Source organism: Marmota marmota, unplaced genomic scaffold (assembly GCF_001458135.2).
Source record: "Marmota marmota marmota unplaced genomic scaffold, marMar, whole genome shotgun sequence".
Taxonomy (NCBI): Eukaryota; Metazoa; Chordata; class Mammalia; order Rodentia; family Sciuridae; genus Marmota; species Marmota marmota.
This window is the reverse complement of record NW_026000138.1, coordinates 432,284-444,093: the sequence shown is the minus strand read 5'-3', so window position 1 is coordinate 444,093 and position 11,810 is coordinate 432,284. Positions and strand designations below refer to the sequence as shown.

General features: G+C 56.8%; 1 long non-coding RNA gene across 2 annotated transcripts; it reads right to left on the bottom strand.

Annotated features, from left to right (window-relative positions):
- Nucleotides 1-5,418: 5,418 nt before the first annotated feature.
- On the bottom strand, nt 5,419-11,604 carry LOC107156363. 2 transcript variants are annotated; one of them, XR_007341370.1, is made up of 3 exons: nt 11,303-11,602; nt 10,407-10,641; nt 5,419-6,334 (listed from the first exon to the last, which is right to left on the bottom strand). It is a non-coding gene; the product is annotated as an uncharacterized LOC107156363 (long non-coding RNA). The 2 variants fall into 2 exon arrangements; XR_001505348.2 differs by lacking the exon at nt 5,419-6,334 and adding an exon at nt 8,008-8,281 and having other exon boundaries at nt 11,303-11,604.
- Between the last annotated feature and the right edge of the window lie 206 nt (nt 11,605-11,810).

Here is an 11,810-nt window from a genome sequence, read left to right as displayed (position 1 = left end):
GGCTGGAGGCTGGAGGCTGGTGGCTGGAGGCAGGGAGGGTGCCATGGGATGGAAGCTTGCGGGTGACTAGGAGCAGACCAGGAGCTGGTGAGTGGGGTTCAGGCCTCCACGACCCCCTGTAAATGGTCCAGAACCTTCCTTAGAGGGCCAGGGTGCCGGTGATGGGGGTGCCAGGGCAAGGTGGGCCAGGGTGGGCGTCTCAGGGACCCCAGGGCTCCCTGAGCATAGGGGGATGTCAAGAGACCCTCCTTAGTCACCCCCGTCACTTCCTGGCCCTCACTGTCCTGGGCACATCTCTGCGGGGGGGCCCGCGTCTCCTGGGAGCTGTGTGGGGCCGCCCACTGCACAAGGGGAAAGCAATGCCCATGGGCAGCAGCCACCCCCTGGCTGCTGTGAGACACTGCCCCAGCCTGTTGGACCCTCAGAGGGGACAGTGGGGGCGGGCATGCGGGGGCCTCCTGTGGGCAGACCTCCAAGGCTGAGCCTCCCCACTGACCATCAGGGAAACACAAAGAGCCTCCACGACCCCCTCGCTCCCATGAGGACGGCTTCCGGACAAATGCAAAGACAGCGAGCCCTGGCCAGGGCCCAGAGACCTCGCCGAGCCGACGGAAAGGGAAGAGGAGCAGTTGCTGCGGACAGGGTGGCTTTTCTCTGAAAATCCAAAAAAAGTCAGGTTGGGCGTGGCGGCCACGCCTGTCATCCCAGCGGCTTGGGAGGCTGAGGCAGGAGAATCTCAAGTTTAAAGTCAGCCTGAGCAATGGCCAGGTGCTAAGCAACTTAGTGAGACCCTGTCTCTAAATAAAACTACAAAATGGGACTGGGGAGGTGGCTCAGTGGTCTGGTGCTCCCGAGTACAATCCCTGGTGCAAAATAAATAAATAAATAAATAAAACGGGTCAGGTGTGGTGGCTCACGCCTATGATCCCAGCAATTTGGGAGGCTGAAGCAGGAGGATTGCAAGTTTGAGAGCAGCCCTGGCAAACTGGCCAGACCCTGTGTAGAAAGGGCTGGGGGTGTGGCTAAGTGGCAAACCGCTCCTGGGTTCAATTCCCAGGACCAATAGAGAAATAAATAAGAGCAGAACTACCAGCCGACCCAGAGAGTCCCCTGGTGGGAACGTACCTAGAGGGATCGAGGGCAGGACCGGAAACAGGCCTCCGACACCAGGGTTCCCAGCAGCCGGTGGGAGCAAGCCTCGTACCCATCCACGGACAAGGAGTGCAGACAAGAGCCGAGGTTGTCCACGCAGATCCTCGTCCAGCCCAGGGAACCCGAGGACAGCAGGCTCTGACGTAGCCAGTCGTCGAGGGAGGTCCCCAGAGCAGAGAGGTCACAGGCAGAGAGGAGATGCTGGGCCCCGGGTGGGGGTGGGGGTGTCCTGGGCACAGGCTGCGTTTCTGCAGGGAGAGCAGCTCTGGATGGATGGTGGTGATGGCTACCTGACTGTGAGAATGTGCCCAGTGTCACCTGAAGGGGGTGAAAACGGAAAAAGCAGACCACTGACAAAAGCCTACGCCCGACGGGGATCTGGGCCTGCAGTGGAGAGCCAGGAAGGAGCCAGGGCTGGGGAGGACAAGCAGAGAGCCCTCTGCCCCCCAGCTCAGGCCGCAGGGCCAGAGGCCTCCATGGGAGCCTGGGCTCTCCAAAACTGTCCCCAGGCCCACAAGGAGCCCAGGCAGCTGTGACAGAGGAGGCCCTGTCAGCTTCCCTAAGCAGCTCAGGGCCCTGGAGAAAAGGCGCCAGGCAGGGCAGGGAGGAGGCCGAGGAGGGGAGGAGGCCGAGTGGGGAGCAGAGGCCGAGGAGGGGGCGGCCTCCCTGGCTCCCAGCACCCCTGGAAGGGGGCGGGAGGGTCTCGCTCTATGAGGGAGCCTGGGATCTGCACAAGTGGCTCAAGGCCTCCGGCCCTGGTACCTGCTCTGGTCACCAGGTGCTCCCCCAGCCCAGGTGCTCCTCTGTGGCCTGAGAAAACGCGTGAACCACAGCTGGACCGTGGTGAGCCCCTCGGGCACCGCCAGGAGAGCTGGACAACATTGCAGCCCACTCACAGTCTGACACCATGGCCCTAACGCTCACCCTGTCGGTGATGAAAACGTCCCTGGAACAGCGTCCATTGGTCTAAGTACCACGGCAGCGAGGCCCGCAGGCTGCACCTGGCCGGGCCATGAGCCGGTGAGTGGAGCTTTATTGGCGCCTGCGCGTTCCCGAGCCCCCTTCGTAGCAGCCTCCCTGCTGCGGTGACAGCGCCCAGTGGCCGCAGCCGAGACCCCCGCCCAGGAAGCCCAGCGTGTGAATGACCTGGCACGTTCCAGGGGAGGAGCCGGACACCATGGCAGGGACTGTGGTCACTCAGCTTTAACAAGGGCGTCCCAGGGGCCCTCGCCCATGGCCTCCAGAGGCCCACGGGAGCATCGTGACTGCCCAGGGACCGAGTCGCTTTGTTTTTCTTTTCTTCCTTTTTCTTATTTGTTATTTTATTCTTTGGAGAAGTGGGGACCGCTCCCGGCCCGTCCTCTCCCCGCTCCTTTCCGGAAGGCAGAGGGTCCACCCTCCTCCCAGCAGCCACCGATGCTTGGAAAAGGGGTCCCTGAGCCCGCACTGGAGCATCCCGCTTGCTCCCAGTCAACCTGGGCAACAAGGTCCCCCTTGCTGTGGATTGGGTGAGGGGGACACATGTCACCAAGTTCTGGCAGTGTGCTGGGGCCAGGCAGTGCGGAGGGTTCCCACATCTAAAGAGAACTCAAGGTCGAGCTCCTGCCCTGGTGGTGGGCGCTGGTGGGCCCTGGCTGCCTGCAACCATAGGTGAGGACAAACGATGTCTTCCTTGCTAAACCTCTGGGTTGATTCTTTTTATTTTTCTTTTGAGAAAGATCAATAAGTGGGATGCTACCTTGCTCAGGGCCTCAATAAGTTGCTGAGGTTGGCCTCAAACGTGATCCTCCTGCCTCAGCCTCCCAAGTCTGTGGGATCACAGGTGTGTGCCACCGTGCCTGCTGGTGCTTTCTAGTACTTTAAACCAAAGCAACCCCACAGGTACAGATATAAAACCCTCTGGCCAGCAGCCAGCAGCCACAATCAACAGCCATACTGATCGATTCACTTGGTAATTATTTACAGAGACCTTCTATACGTCCAGACAGATCTGGGCAATGGAAGGCATGAGGGACGCTGGCCTTTCTTTTATAGACGTGCGCTGCAGAGGCTGCAGAGAGACTCAAAAGCGAGTCCACAAACAAGCAAACAGGTTTTTCTTTTTTTTTTTTTCAGTGCTGGCTTTTGGACCCAGGGCCTCCTGCATGCAAAGCTGCACCCCACCCCCCAACAGCCTAATTTCAGATAGTCATCCCTTGGAGTCCACAGCAATTGGCTCCAGGACCTCCGCCCATGCCAAATTCCAAGGATAATTAGGTCCCTTGTATAAGATGATGTCATGTTTACCTGTAATCAACACGAACCCTCCCCTACACTTGAGATCCTCTCTAGATGACTTGTAAGGCCTAACACAGTGTAAATGAGCCAACAGTTGCTGTAGTGCCTTGTCTGGGGAACGGTGACAGAGTCTGCACATTCACATATTAACATCATATTTTTAAATATCTCCCATGCACCGTTGGTCAACGTGCGGATGTGAGATCCGCAGATACAGAGCCGACTAATGTGTTAAATGGCGAGAAAGAAACAAAATAGAGTGGTTAGGAGGACAGTGGAGGAGGGTGGCCCTTCCCGGGGGAGGTGACATTGAAGAGAGAGCTGGATGAAATGGGGTGGGCATTCCAAGTGGTGAGCATGGCATGTGCAAAGACCCTGTGGTCGGCCTGAACTTTGGTTGTTCAAGGAACTGAAATGTGGACTGTGACATGGCTTAGTTGTGATGGTGGCTTTCAAGAAAGTGTCTAAAAGTGAACAAAAAGCCCGCAGTCTGAGTCCCTCTCCTCCCTCCCTTTTTGTTTGGACTTCTGTTCCCAGGACCAGAGTTTACGAGCTCAGGTTTGTTGGAGGCTGAGCTGGGTTTTCAGGCTCCAGGTTCTCTCCCCATGTGTGGGCCTGCCACACTCCAGCCTGTCCCAGGGAAGCCAGGTCTCGGGGCTCCAGCCTGACAGCGTTTCAGCAAGTCCCGATCTGCCCTGCCGATCTCCCTGCCAGAGGGTGTTTCCTTCCTGCCCAGAACACTGGCCTCCTCACCAGCACCCGCCTCCCCGCCCAACCGAGATGCAGAGGCCCCGGGGCTCTGTCAACAACAGCAGGGTGGAGGGCAGCCCGGCCTGGCCTGCGCCTGGCAGGCACCTCTGGGAAGCCAGCCCGTGCCCAGAGCCCTTTAGGTGAGAAACTGCTCTTCAAGACCCACCCCAGGCCAGCAGCTCCCTGGGGCTCTCTCCCCAGGGGGCATCCTCCAGCCGGGCGTCCGGCACCCATGCAGAAGCAGTGTCCAGGATGCTCAGGGGCACACAGTGGGCAGGGACACCTGCCTGGGCACAGCTGGAGGCTCCTGCCTGGGAAGGGGGGTGGACAGGGCCCTTCACTGGACGGTGCAGACTGAACACTCCCTATGGGGGGGACACAGGGGCACTAGCTGTGCCTCACACAGGTCACAGACCTGTGCAGACCAAGATATTGTTGTCACACCAACAGGTCTCTAATGACACCTGAGAAAAATGCTTCCAGGTATGGGACCCGCTCTGTGAAGGCCCGTTTTGGAGGCTGCACAGCGCAGCTGGTCGAGGCCAAGGGGTTGCGTTCCTTCCTGCTTCAGCACTCCGCAGGTTCCCGCAGGGCAGGAATGGAAGCTGGACCCCTGGGCCCACCTCCAGTCCTCCTCCACGGCTGCCCAGGAGGCAGCCCCCCCTGAGTTTTTGTGGATCTTCCCTCCTGCTCCCCTTGTGCCACCCCAGAACCTAAGCATGTGCGGTGCTCCCTGTTTTAAATATTCCCCGTATTAAAAAGTCTCAGTCTCCACAGCAGCTTCTTTGAGTCTCACCTCCAATGTCACCTTCTCAGTGAGACCTCCCTGAGCAGCCCATGAAAGTAATACCTTTTAAGCCAGGTGCAGTGGCACACGCCTGTGATCTCAGCAGCTCCGGAGGCTGAGGCAGGAGGCTCGCCAATTCAAAGCCAGCCTCAACAGTCAGAGGGAGGGAGAAGAGGAACTCAGACTGTGGGCCTCAGCAACTTAGTGGGAACCTGACTCGAAATAAGACGTGCATCTTGGTGGTGGAGCACCCTGGGCTCCGACTCAGTACCTAGAAAGCTAAATGAGATAAAAAAGCACTCTTGGGGGGCTGGGGTTGTGGCTCAGTCGTAGTGTGCTTGTCTAGCATGCACGAGGCACTGAGTTCGATTCTCAGCACCACATACAAATAAATAAATAAATGTCCATCAACAACTAAAAAATATTAAAAAAAAAAAAAGCACCCTTGGTCATGCGCTTCAGTTTGGTTTTGGTGGTGCCCGTGCAGAGCATGCTTTGCGAGGGTGGACACCTGGCTGGCCTTCCCCGCGGGGTCCCCAGAACAACGCAGGGCCCACGATGGGTGTGAGGGAGAAGTTGGCGTGAGGGAGTGAGCAGGGAGGACCGGGGCCACAGCAGGCTTTCGGAACAGGATGGCAAGAGGTGTGGGGCTCTGACCTCCCTCCAGAGCCCCCAGGGCCATGGAAAGGCCACCCTCAAAGAGCCCGGGCAGTGCTTGGTGTCCTCTACAACCCTCCCGCAGCCTCCCACTACCCGCAGGCCTGGGGCCTGGCTGTCCTCCCAAGTGTTCTCAGGACCAGCTATACCAGGCTGTGTGGGGACAGGACAGAAATGCAGTCTCTGGTCCTCACCCACTCCATGAGTCACACTCAGGAGAGGCCTGCCTTTTCGCAAGCCCTCCAGGGGATTCTGGGGCTGGCTCCTGCACAACAGGACAGGCTGACTGTCCCTGACGCCCTCCTTCCCTCGAGGCCACTGAGATCTACAGTAACTTCAGGTGGCCCTGGGTCCTTGAACTTGGCATCCAGGTGTCACCTGAGCTGGAGTTGGTGTGATGCCGGGTTCTGAGAGTGAGGACAGACAGGACCTGGGGCCCCTGGTGCCCTCCCGCCTCCCCGGCCCCCACAGGAAGCCAGCTGTCTCCAGGTGAGCAGGAGTCTATTTCAGCAACCTGTTTACCAGTCCAAAATCTCAGGATAAGGTTCCTGAAATCCTAGCCCAGGGCACTCCCAGCTGGGTTATCCTGTGACAATGGCCGCAGGCGGGTTCGTCTTCTCCTGTTCCACATCCAGTCCCCACTGATCACTCAGATTGCACTTGGCGGCTTTCACTTCTCCCGTCAGTTGTGGGCAGAGTGTGGCCCCACCCCTGCCAAGGAAAAAAAAATCCATGCCAGATCCCAGCTCCAGATACCAGTGAACCTGACCTAGGCCCCAGTACCAGTGAACCTGACCTAGCCCCAGTACCAGTGAACCTGACCTAGGCCCCAGTACCAGTGAACCTAAGCCAGCCCCTGGTACCAGTGAACTTGACCTAGCCCCAGTACCAGTGAACCTGACCTAGCCCCAGTACCAGTGAACCTGACCTAGCCCCAGTACCAGTGAACCTGACCTAGGCCCCAGTACCAGTGAACCTAAGCCAGCCCCTGGTACCAGTGAACTTGACCTAGCCCCAGTACAAGTGAACTTGACCTAGCCCCTGGTACCAGTGAACTTGACCTAGCCCTGGTACCAGTGAACTTGATCCAGCCCTTGGTACCAGTGAACTTGACTTATCCCCAGTACCAGTGAACCTGACCCAGTCCCTGGTACCAGTGAACTTGACCTAGCTCCCTGGTACCAGTGAATTTGACCTAGACCTAGTACCAGTGAACTTGACCCAGCCCCCAGTACCAGTGAACCTGACCCAGCCCCCGGTACCAGTGAACTTGACCTAGCCCCTGGTACCAGTGACCAGTGAACTTGACCCAGGACCAGGACCAGTGAACCTGACCTTATTTGGAAGTAGGGTCTTTGCAGATGGGATGAAGTTGAGGAGATCACTCTGGATTGTGGTGGCCCTGATCCAAAAAGTGACGTTCTTACAAGAGCAAGGAAATCTCTGTGACCAAAGCAGGGGCCGGGGGTCTCTGGAGGCAGAGGAGGACTCAGCTAGAGAAAGAGGAGTAGCCCCCTGGGCTGAGCAGGCAGGAGGGCCTCCCTGGGCCCTCAGCGCCTGGCCCTGCACACACCTTGGCTCCTGACTTCTGGCCTCCAGAACCTTGAGAGTTAGGCTACATTAGGTAACAGCGTGTGGTCCTTTGACACGTCACCCTGGCCCCAGGCACCCTCCCACCCTCAGTGGGCCAGCCCCATGCCTTCCTTTACTCCAGGGTTTCCACAGGGGCGGGCGCACGTGCAGCCACAGCCCCAGAGACCTGGTGAACCCAAGTGGCCCAGCCACAGCGCCTGCCTCAGGTCAGATGGCCCAGAGTTTTGCATTTCTTTTCTTTTCCTTTTTTTTTTTTTTTGGCACTGAGGATTGAGCCCAGTTGTGCTCAGCCACTGAGCCTCATCCAAGCCCTTTTTTATTTTTTATTCAGAGACAGGGTCTCACTGAGTTGCTTAGGGCCCCACCAAGTTGCAGAGGCTGGCTTTGAACTCTGGATCCTCCTGCCTCAGCCTCCCGAACCATGGGATTACAGGTGTGCGCTACTGCACTCAGCATAGTTTCACATTTCCAACAAATTCCCAGGGGACACAGCTGCTGCTGGTCCAGGGACCGCACTTTGAGAACCACTGCTCCAGGCCACACCCTGCTCCCTTTAGGACAGCGCCACTGGTCTAAATCCTCCCTCTGCCTGCAGGTGAGAGTCCTAAAGCTCACTAGAGATGCTCCTGAGGGCAGCAGCTGGGGGACCCCCACGCACCTGCACAAGCCCCCCCGCTCACCTAGCCCTGGTACATGTGAACTTGACCCAGGGGCAGCTGCGGGTGCCCACCATGCACACCCCCGCCCCAGGGCACAGGAAGAAAGGGAGAGAGAGGCTACGAGAATCACATTTGTTGAATTTATCAAGTGATCGTGGACGGATGTGGTATTTCTTTGCGGGTGCTGTCATAGAAGTGCCACCAACTGTGGCTAAAGACATCAGCAACCTTGTTCCTTCACAGCTCTGGAGGCCAAGTCCAAAATCAGGCTGTCTGCAGGGACAAGGAAGCTCCTTCCTGGGGCTGGGGATGTGGCTCAAGTGGTAGCGCGCTCACCTGGCATGTGTGCGGCCCGGGTTCGATCCTCAGCACCACATGCAAACAAAGATGTTGTGTCCGCCGAAAACTAAAAAATAAATATTAAAAATTCTCTTTCTCTCTTTAAAAAAAAAAAAAAAAAAAGGAAGCTCCTTCCCTCGTCTCCCAATTCCTGGGGCCCCGTGCTGTCTCCCACCGCCCTCCCTCTGTGCCTCTCTGTTCACAAGGTGTGGCCCCTCTTAGGAGGACGCAGTCTCGGGGCCCTCAGGCCCACCCTTTTTCCAAATGGAGTCACCCTTTGGGGTATTTGGGGTTAAGGCTTCAATACCCCGGGGGACTCCAGCAGACCATGACAGATATGGATCATAAATGTTAATATTTATTTTAGCTTTACCTGGGCCGGGCGCCCTGCAGTGCCTACACCTCAGCTCACTGAGTCCCTGCGCTCACCTCTGACATCAGGAGCAATACTAACTCTGCTCTTCAGATGAAGAAACTGAGGCACAGACAAGTAAAGGGATTTGTCCAAGGTCACACAGCCGGGGACTGACCCAGCCCAGATTTGACCCTGAGGTGGGAGAACCTGGAACATGGTCCTAACAGAAAGGTATCTTTGATGGAAGAAGGTCCCCTTTCTTGGTCCCTCACTGTCACCACCTGTTCTGCTCTTACCCGTCTGTAGTGCTGGGGAGGGAAACCAGGGCCTCGCTAGCCAGGCAAGCTCCACCCCAGAACCGCACTGGCCCTGGTAGTTCATGTTTTCCAAAGCCTCTGCCCAGGTGCTGCGTTGTGGGGCCGTGTGACCTCCATCCTAGAGGGGCTCCAGAGCCTGTCAGAGCTCAAGACCTCCCCCTGCCCGGGGCCCCCAGCAGCCGCCTGCCCAGAGGCCTGTGGTCATCCGTCTCCCAGCCACACAGACACGTGCTGGTCAGCAGGTGTTATGGCACATGAAAGCCAGGCCCCCCCAGGACGTGATGATACCTCGTGATACGTTATCGTGGCAATGAGATCTGAAACCACAAGTGAACATTCAAAGTGCACAGATGTGGACACACAGTGAGGCCACATCCTGGGGACCCTGTCACAACTTGGAAGTGCTCTAAAGCCTCCTGACCTGCCCCACAGCCCAGCCCAGGAGGGCTCGCTATGCACCCCGTGAGGCTGGGAAAGAGCAAATGCAAACTCAAAGTACAGTCTCTGTTGAACTGTGTCCTCGCGCACCATCCTAAGGTGGAAGGGTCGTCACGGAGGCCGGGACTGTCCTAGGGATTTTGCATACATGGGTCATGATTAAGAAATCCCCGGACTGAGACTGTTTTTTCCTTACTCTCCATCTCTTCCAGTGTTTGCATGTGTTCTCCTTTTCAAAATTTGTTGTCTGCTATGGAAAAGAGAGAGATCCGGCCATCCCCACCCAACACAGCTCTGCGGCCCTCCCCTGGTGGGAGCCGCCCAGGCCCCTAGCCACCTGCGTCTCTTTCTGGACTCCACCTGTGACATTGCTCAGTCTGTCCATCCTTTCTGAAGGACCAGCGTATCCAATACCCTGCCTTGTACTTCATTCGGGTATTTGGTAAAGCTAGTGTCCCTCGTTATACTTCAGTTCTAGAATTTCCCTGGAAATTCTCACACATTCATATTTTTTTCTTTCAATTAAACACTCTCTTCTCAAATTCCCCAAATTTTCCTGTTGTTATTTTGGTTGGAATTTCATGGATTTCCGGTTAAAATTGAGCGAACTCTGACATCTTTCCAAAAGGAATTTTTCCTTTCAAAGATCAAAGATCGTCTGGCCACAAATTCAAGACTTTTTTTTGTCTTCTTCTTCTTTCTTTTGTCCTGGAGTTCAAACCCTGGGCCTTGCGCAAGTTAGGCAAGCACTCTGCGCTAGCTACCTCTCCGCCCATCTGCCTTTCTTTTCTTTTTTTTAAATCAAACCCAGGGGCGCTTAACCACTGAGCCACGTCCACAGCCCCTTTTTGTGTTTTATATAGAGACGGGTCTCACTGAGTTGCTTAGGGCCTTGCTACATTTCTGAGGCTGGCTTTGGACTCGCGATGCTCCTACCTCAGCCTCCAAGCTGCTGGGATCACAGACGTGGCACCCCTGCCCAGCTCCGCCTTCCTTATTTCCACAGGATTCTAAAGCTGTCTACATTTACATCCTCCCCATTTCTTGGACCTTTGCAGCTGATACTTTGTTATTGTAGTCACCTTGGTCAGTGGGATCTTCCCACCGGTTATAAGTGAGGTCACATCCATTTGGCCAGGTCCAAGCTGGATCCGGAGGCTGGGGAGGCCTGAGGAATGTGCCTGGGGAGGCCTGAGGAATGTGCCTGAGGATTCTGCTCCTGCGAATCCTCAGGTGTCCCATGTCTGCCCTCCAGCGTTGCTATCCGGCTGGGCCCTGGCTGAACACCAAGTCGGCTGCGGTTCTCAGGGAGCACCTCTGTCAGGAGAGCCAGGTTACAAAGGCAAGAGTTAAAGTTGCGTGGACAGGGGAGGCTGCCCGCCAGGTGCAGGGTGGTGGCTAGCCCGCCAGGGTTTGCCCTGGAGGCTCAGGTGGTAGAGGATGGCGGAGGGCCTTTAAGAGGCAGGACCTAGTGGGGGGTCCCTGGGACAGCCTGGGCATGCCCCAGGGAGAGCAGCCATTCCTCCTGGGCCCCTATTGAACAATGCCATCTCTTCCTCCCTCCCACAGTGGCTCCTACTATTGCCATCTGCAATGGGACGCAGACTAGGAGAGCAGGTGGCCCTCACACTCCTTGGACTTCAGTCTCCAAAATCCGTGAGCTACATAGGCCTCTTTTTCTTAGAAACTTCGCATGCCTTTGGTGTTTTGTTATAGCAATGAAAGCACAATCACAAGACCCAAAATACAGCATCTGGGGTGAATTAGAAATAACCATGTAGGGGTGGTTGGTGGTCCAGGAAGGAAGGAGACCCTACTCCATGTGGTGGCCCCAAAACCAGCCCCCGGCTGTCTCACTACTCCACCCTGCCCAGGGTCAGAGCAGTTCCACCTGCCCCCGTCCACTCTCCTGCTGAAAGCAGATAGGAAAGAGAAGGGGACACAGCACGGTCCCCATCACTCGACCTTGAGGCTGCACCTGGCTCCAAGGAAGATGGGGACCACCCCTTCAGCGGTGGCCACACGCCCCTCTGACACTCCAGCTCTGGAATTGAAGTGGGAGGGCCTCTGGCCATTAGAGATGGTCCCAGTTCTCCCAGCCTCCCTCTCAGGCTCCCCTCCAAGCTTATGCTGTGGATGCGGATTTCAGATTGGAGAATCAGGCTCGGCAGCAGTTCCGGCTCTGTTCTGTGTAATTCCTGAGAAATCAAGAACTGAAATCGCAGTTTCCCAGCGTGAAGCTGAAGAGAGGAACCGAGTTCTCACTGAAGCAGCCCAAAACAAGAACAGAGCTCAGGCCCTCCCCGTGGGGAGGCCCTGGGCTCAGCCCCAGCCCTGAGGGAAAGCAAACTTAAAACAAAGGCCTTTCCAATCTGGACAGAGGGTGAGGCCGGTGAGAGGAGGCCTGGCCTGGCAGTCGGCAGACTTCTTAACAAAACCCCTTCTGTGGGGCTGGGGCTGGGGCTGGGGCTGGGTGGTGGAGGTGA